The sequence below is a fragment of the Teleopsis dalmanni genome, chromosome 1 (assembly GCF_002237135.1).
Source record: "Teleopsis dalmanni isolate 2A chromosome 1, ASM223713v2, whole genome shotgun sequence".
In the NCBI taxonomy this organism is placed as follows: domain Eukaryota; kingdom Metazoa; phylum Arthropoda; class Insecta; order Diptera; family Diopsidae; genus Teleopsis; species Teleopsis dalmanni.
In genome coordinates this window covers 31,754,863-31,761,548 of record NC_051846.1, presented here as the reverse complement: position 1 = coordinate 31,761,548, position 6,686 = coordinate 31,754,863, and positions in this window count along the sequence as shown.

The following is a 6,686-nucleotide window of genomic DNA, read 5'->3' as shown; positions in this document are numbered from 1 at the left end:
TAGAATTTGGTTTTCTGATAAGTATACGCTTTAATCGAAATCTATTCACTTGCTTGTTGCTATTGACAAATTTTACATTTATACAAATCTACAAAATTTGATTTTATGCGTATGCATGCAACAATGTATTCGAAATCTATTCACTTGCTTGTAATACTCATGGCTTCCATTGTAGATATGAGATATAGTTATAGATTTAAGTGTTCACTTACTCTTTGTATATGCGTGCACATTTTAAAGCTTTTAGTCTAGTTATTCTGAAAGAAGGCAGAATTGTTTTGTTTTTTTAAAAAATTGTTCTGGCGCCAAAGATGTTAGAAAATCTGCAGGAGCAGTGTTTGGTATATAAATGAGTTATCGCTATCATTGGAATTTGAATATCTATTGGAGATAATTTTACTATTAATGTAATATTCTAATTAAAATTCAATTATATTTGAACTAAAAACATGTACTTATAAAAAACATTAAACTTTTTAATGTACTAAAGTACTTTTATAAAGCACTAAAGTACTGTAAGTCATTATACTAGGTATTTTAATGGATTTTGCATGAAGTGCAAAGTAAACAATATGAATAATTATTTAGAAAAGTACAAAGAAATAAAGTCTAAAAACAGTTTAGTTTGTAAAAGAAAATGTTATCGATAGAATCAATCTTTCTTAGAAAAAGTATGCTAGATAAAAATTTAAATTTTAGAAAAATAATCAATGAAATATTTTTCTAAATTTGTTAAATGATTTTTATAAGAGTCAACTTTAAGTTAAAAGATTTTTCAATATGTGCTTATTATAGCACTTCGAATGATAATAAATTAGTTGAAGTAGGACATTCAATGATTTGTATCTTATACAGTATAATTATATATTATTCTTCAGCATCTTCATTTGCATTAGAGAGATATTTATATAATATTAAAAGTAAAAAATTATTAAAGCGATTAAATAAAGCACTAATGTGCTACAAAATAATCACTATTAAATTAGAAATGGGATGACCATTTGTTTGGAATAGGATGGAAACAGTAAAAATAGTTTATTATTAAGATACTTAATATAATAAAGTATTTAAGTAAATAGCTAAAAAGTGTTTAATTTGATAACAAATAAAAACGAGTACAGAACCCATTATTTTACTAGGATGTCGAGCAGTGATGTTAGTAAAAGATTAGTGATACAGATTAGTGAAAAAGTGGTCGTTTCTAACTGCAAGACATATGTTATAAAGCATATTTTGTATTTCATAATTTTGTCTGAATTACAGAAGAGAATCGAATTACTAAAGATTCAGGCTAGTGGAGACTTGGTATATAGTGTATCAAAAAGTCACCGGAATTTGTATTTTGAAAAAGTCGTTAAAAATATCCCCCTTAAGGCATTTTCTGTTATCGAAACTAAAATTATTATTTTGCGGACGGCGAGAAAGGCAAATGAAAGACAAATCGAAGAAGGTGTTTACGACCATACAAAGATCAGTCAGTCTACGCAAAATATATAAAGGATTAGGTTAAGCTCTGGTAAGTGGTATTGCAGTCGTTGAGGTCTACTTTAAGGGCGATAAAAAAAATGTTAATTGATAATCTTTTGTGTCTAATCATTTTTAATGTGCTTTTTATTATTGCTATTATTACCAATTATCTCTGACGTTCTCTATGTTACAAGGTAACAGTGAGTAAGTTGAACATTTCCAAAAAAAAACATTTTTTCTTATTTTGAATTTAACCTTTCGTACTTTGAAAGACATAACAAATAGGCTCTACTTGAGGTTGCAGTAGGTTTAATGATATGCGATTGTATTTTAACAAAAAACTTTTACTAATTTTAATTGCAACATTTAAATTCGATATGCTCAACTCGCATACACCGCATGTTGCTTAAAAATAATCCAAATATTGTTGGATGTAATGTTTTAACTAGAAAAAAAAACAGAGATGAAATTACGGCGGATGTTACTCTTGGTCATCTAAAGTTTGTTGCCATATTGGAGTATGTGGACTGTGCCTTCCAGTTTATTCGATTACAATCATAAGTAATAGACCAGCAGTAAAAACAGCAATAGACTCGTATGAGCGATAGCAGCAACAAAAACAAAATATATGGATTTTTACTTTTGAACAAGCAGAACAATAATCTTGGTAACAACAGTAGCAACATCAGTGCCACCGATGGCACTGATGCCGGAGTAAAGTAGAGTTTTTATGAAAAATGGATTTGCTCCAGAAGATTTTAGTAATCTCGTTCGTCACACTTGGTTGCTCAAGTACGAATTTATGAATTTTCTTGTTATGGTTTTTTTTTGCTTTTGTTTTTCGTTCTCTCATTTGTTTTTGCTGTTATTGTTTTTACTGTTGTTGTTGTTGTATCTGAAATTGTTAGCTGGTCTTACTGATGCGATGCTAGATAGAAGCCCTTAGTGTTACAATATGAACTACTAACGTTGTTATTAATGCCATGATTATTATTGTATCTGCTTGTGTGTCCGTGTATTGCTGGTTGGAATATTTGTTGCTGTTTGGCTGTTTGTTACTAATCCAAAGAATAAAATCTGAAAATGAATGCAAAAATGTTACGCCACAGTAAACAAAGTAAAACTGATATCGTAGTTGGGGTTATTTAATGTGTTTTTTTTTCACCATCTATTTTCTTAATATTTTTAATTATTAATAAAAGCAACAAATATCAAAAAATATCAGATGCTCAATGTACAACAAATAGATGAAGGGAGGATGCAGAGGTATATTCCATTTCATAGAGATAAACAAACTTATCAAGGTTTTCATTTAGCTGCTTTACATATTTCAGTTGCGCTTTTGGAATGTAAAAGTATAATTTTTAACATTGCTAACGTTTTTAGAATGATTTCCATTCCTTTGATGTTATGCGGTAAATTATTATACTACATAAGATATTTATGCTTAAAATGAAATTAATTAAGAATATACATCATTATATTCTCATAGTTTGGTCGGCAATAGTAAATCATTTAATTTAAATCAGTTTCATATGTAAATAACTTAATAACTATTTTCTATAGAGGATAAATCAAACGGAACTCAGTCACTCCCATAATTATTTTATGAATGTTAAGTGCTTGTATGAGAAACTTGTACTTTATGAAAACTTTTTACAAGCTGTGCTCATACAAGAAGTTTCATGTTAACTCTACTTGAACTTCTCAACTAAGTATTGTATATTTAACATATTGATCAGTATAAGATAAACCTAAATTTGCGTTTTTTACGATTGAAAACAAAAAGTCCATATATAAATACCGGTTGTATGAAAAAAAAACGTTTAAACATAAATGAAGTATAATACTTAGATAAGTATATATATTTAATTCCCTAAACTCTAACAAGGAATAAAAGACCAAAACAAATCATTTTTGTTGGATGCTAATAATAATCCCTTAACTTCATTCTTCTTCAAGTTCATGGAAAGAGTTAAAGTTACGACTTGTAATATAGATTTTCTTTATTAATGTCTATTGCAAACGTAGAATCTGACCAATCCTTTTATGCGTCTTTCATTTTTTGGTGAGATGTCCGAGTCTTCTACTACCTTAAAGATTGTAATAAAGATTTTCTTTATTGATGTCTATTGCAGACGTAGAATCTGATCAATCCTCTTATACATATGTACAAGTCATTATTCCATCTGGTTGCTTGATTCTGAACGTTAGTTTATGGTGTTTCGTATTGTATATAGCCAAAATATTAGATTACGGTTGGCAAAGTCTTGTAAAAGTGGGATGCTGCATATGGCTATCCAGTCATACAAAAATAGCTCTATGATATCGATGTTATATGATCTTATTTTGATTTAGAGATATCCATATTTTATCAAAGTTTCTAAAAACTTGTTTAATTTTTCTAGATTTGTTTTTTAAAAAGGTTTATGTGAATAAAATAAAAATTTGTAAAGGAGTTTTTATTTTTATATAGTCTTCTATAGAAATATCGCCAACGTTTCGAAGTATGTTTGACTTTCTTCTTAAGGTGGATTATTATTATAATCTGTTTTTAGAAACATATAAGGCGGTTGATTAAGTTTTAATTTACAATAAATTAAATTCTATACCATATATAAACGTGATCCGTTTATTGCTAATGTCACTTGAAATATAGTTACTTTAATAAAAAAAAATTGAGATATTTCCGATACTTAAGTTTCTTAGTCTGAGGTGTGACAAGATAAGCTATTTAGTCGTATTTATTTTATTTTGTCGATATTTATTACCAGTCTAATATCTTTTGCTTCATCTCAATTTTATTTAATTGCTATTTCTAAGTCTGAGTCTTAGTCGTCAGACAGATGTCATCTGCATAATCAAATTTGCTAAGTTTGGCATGTAAGTCGAGTGTGCTGCTTTGAATTTCTTCAATTGCTTTGAATATATCGAAATCAATTATAATATTGAACAAGAGCTGAATGAGTGTATAGTTCATAATAACCCAAAGTTTTCTTTAATACATCTGCTAGTTCTTTACGCATACAGGTAATGAACTAAGCTAATTTATTAGCTTAGAAAAAAGGTAGTTGTGCTGTTTTTATAGCGTTTTGGAGTAGTGTATCAAAAGTTCGTTAAAATAAATAATTCAATTAAAGTGTATTATCTGTTTTTTATATTCTTCCCTATTATTAACAAATTTAAGAACTGCAATACATTTAATAAACTGAGCACCTGTTTTCGTGTCTTCATTTACTTTTAATGTCAGACTTTTCTTACATAAAAGAAATGTTTCAAGTTCACTTATAACGCTTTATAGCACGTCCAACTTAAAACCTTACTTATGAAAGCATTTAATAAAAATAAAATGATTAACTTGAATATAAATCTTTTGAATACTCGTACTACTATCTTACGTTATCGTGTGAATATCTTAAGAAATACAAGGCATACAATAAATTTTTTTGTTTTTTGTTGAAAATCTCATAAGTTATTGCAGAATATGGAGAAATATTAAGCAAATTTCCGCTAATAATTATGATGAAGATAACGTTGTTTGCCATGTTTCCATGCTGTTGTTGGAAGTATCTGAAATGCTTAAAGTGTGGTTTTCGCGGCTGCTCGTTGTTGCTATAGTGCTACTGCCGCGCTGCGTTGAGTTTATAAATTTCCAAGTTTGCAATAAAGTAATTAATGTTTCCAGTGATTTGCATCGAAATGAAGTGTTTTTAAGCATTTTGCAACGATTAAATAAAGTTGAAATTTAATTTTGTAACAATTTTTCTTTTTTAATTTATTTTTCCTTGCATTTCTCTTCTTATGTGGTTTTCTCAAACGAAATTGTAGGAGGTTCCTTACTTATATTTCCACTGAAATCTTACTAAAATTATAGTTCAACTATCGCAAAATGATAGATGAACTTCAGTTTACTTGATAAATTGAAAATTACTCTAGTTTATAAAATGAAAGCAAAATTATTGCAACATCACAGCAGCAATGAGAAAGATTTCTTAATGAATATCTCCATTTCATTTATTTTTGTTGTTGTTGTTTGCTAATGAATGCCAATATTTTCAATATCTGGATATATCTATATTGTAGTAACACAAACCTTAAATTTTTTTTTTTGCTTTAATTCTTGATTTTGTTCATTGAACTATAATTTTTTGGAATATTTCATTAACTTGATTAAAAAATATGTTACTAATGACGTTACTCGTTGGAAAACTCATTGAACTATACTATATATTTTAATTGATTGATTTAATTAACTTCAATTAAAAATGAAATTTGTAATGATACTCATAATGTCTGTTAATGTGTACTGCTGTACTGATTACTTTACTGAGCGGTTTTAATCAAAATAATGAGGAGTAAAAAGTGCATAAAAAATATATAATTTATAAAATGATATATTAATTCACATGTTAATACAATTCTTTATTTTTGAGCAACTATATATATAATCTCCAGATTTGGTTAATGGTTCTGTTTTTGCTACAAGTTGTTTATATTCAAAAGTATGATTCTAAAAATATACAGTAATTTATCGTCAGTGATTAGAAAAGCTCAGATTAGGCGTTAATCGTCTCAAGGAGTCTTCTCCATGTCCATATATGATTCTAAAAATATACAGTAATTTATCGTCAGTGACTACAACAGCTCAGATTAGGCATTAATCGTCACAAGAAGTCTTCTCCATGTCGCTCGCTGCTGCACAACAATATGTTTCTAAGCGTGTAACCTGCACATCTTACTGCAGGTTACTTACTTGTAGTTAGTAAGCTTGTATCTATTTTACTTGTGATCTTCTCAGATCGTCCTTTCAAGTGCAATATTCAAAACTAAATATAATCAACACATTATTTCTCTCAATAAATAAATAATTTGAGTGGCAGATCTTTTTAGATTTTTATCATGTATCTGACTATATACATTAATTGTTTTTATAACGTCCAACAATTAAATACGAACTTCTAAAACCTATAAAAATTTACAATGACAAGCGGTGATGAATATTTGACAATACTCGAAACAGTTGTATGGTTGACCAAAAATGCAATTAATTAAAAATAAAATTTTGTTGTTGTAATTCACTGTTATTCAAACACTGCTCTTATCCATCTTTGTAGTGATTCTCACAATACTTGTGTGTTCTAGTTTCGTACTTATTAGCGTCCTGAAAGTGCTTTTTAACTCCATTGAGAGTAAGGGTTTGCAATAAGTAAAAAAGTAGT